Here is a 1,845-nt window from a genome sequence, read left to right as displayed (position 1 = left end):
CGCTTAACCCGCTGTTCTACTGCTTGGCTCCCCTTTAAGTGGCATTCTAATATAACTGTGTAAGTAATACATAGGTCATCTGAAGGTGAAGCAATTTCAGAAGTTGTTGGTATTCTCAGTGAGTTTTTCAGAATCAGCACATTTTTAATTTTAGTTACTGAAGCTTTTACACAGGAAAGATAAGGAGGGGTCCTAATCAAATCCCCACACCTTTTATTTTTAGAGTTCAGAGCTTAGCCATTTGGGTACAAGAAAATTTGGGAACAAGAGCAATGATTATTAATGTGCTCTTTTGTCCCTGAATTAGAAGGAAACTTAATAAAATCTCTTTCACCATTTGTTTGCCTGTCATGTTAAACCACTGTAGTACTTTCTCTTGATGATTACAGAACTGAGAATTATGGAACCCAGTTATAAGATTTGGTGATTTTTTTAATTGAAATATTATGTAGATGAAGCAATGAAAAGCTGCTTTATCTAATTTTCCAATGAACCACACAATATGAAGTACAAGAACATCAGAATTTTCTTAGTCACTAAGAATGTAGTGTGTGTGTGTGTGTGTGTGTGTGTGTGTGTGTGTGTGTGTGTGTGTATGTATGTATGTATGTGAAATAAATTCAGGCTAACTTGAATATGCTAGTGACTTCTGTGATCATTGCTGGGTGACAGAGCTATTCAGAGCTTGAGAGGGGAGGCTATGTAGCTAGAAGAGAGGACCAGACTTACAGCAGAAATACTGACGCATCTGATAAAACTTTACTAAACAGAAATCTGTGATCAAAACTGAAACTTGAAATCTGGGAGGTGAAACAGTGGGTAAAGCAATGGACTCTCAAGCTTGAGGCACCAAGTTTGATCCCCAACATTGCATGTATCAGAGTGATGTCGGGTTCTCTTTCTCTCTCTCTCTCTTCCTATTTTCTAAATAAACAAATGAAATATTTTAAAAAATGTATATGGGCATATAACATACTGAAGGAGTTCCAGATCCAACCACAGTATTTGAAGTATAAATATCTTTATGGTTCCTTTAGATAGGTTCATGAGGGAAGCCTTTTCCTTTTTCATCACACACATTGTAAATGCTTCTTCTTGATGATCAAATAAATTAAAGCTGAAATTGCTACTTTATTCAATAATTTATTGAGACTATTCAATATAATCTGGGGAGGTGAGTGATATAAAAATTAAGAGGCCGGGGATACAGTATAAATGTTATGCAACAGTGTTCTTACTTAAGGTTCTATAGTCTCAGGTTCAGTCTCCAGTGCCCCCATAAACCAGAACTGAGCAGTGCTCTGGTCTTTTCATGTATCTTTCTCTCTGTATTTCTCTAATTAAAATAAATTTTAAAAAAATTAAAAGAAATGTTATCCAAAAGTCAAAATATATTTTAATTTCTATTTTATAACAATACTAACTCTTTTTAAAAATGTTTTATCATTATTCATTTATTGGATAGAGACAGCCAGAAATTGAAAGAAAGGAGGAAATAGAGAGAGAGAGAGAGAGAGAGAGAGAGAGAGAGAGAGAGAGAGAGAGAAAGATACCTGCAGCACTGCTTTACTACTTGCAAGCTTTCCCCCTGCAGGTGGGGACCAGGGGCTTGAACCTGAGTCCTTGTGCATTGTGCCACATGTGCTCAACCAGGTACACCACCACCAAATTGCAACTCTTTTTATTATGTTTTTAGTATAGGAATTGCTTTGTTGGGATTCGGGCGGTAGTGCAGTGGGTTAAGCACATGTGGCACAAAGCTCAAGGATCAGCCTGAGGATCCCGGTTCGAGCCGGCACCCCACCTGCAGGGGAGTTGCTTCACAGGCAGTGAAAAAGGTCTGTA

Source organism: Erinaceus europaeus, chromosome 2 (assembly GCF_950295315.1).
Source record: "Erinaceus europaeus chromosome 2, mEriEur2.1, whole genome shotgun sequence".
Lineage (NCBI taxonomy): Eukaryota > Metazoa > Chordata > Mammalia > Eulipotyphla > Erinaceidae > Erinaceus > Erinaceus europaeus.
This window is presented reverse-complemented; position numbering follows the sequence as displayed.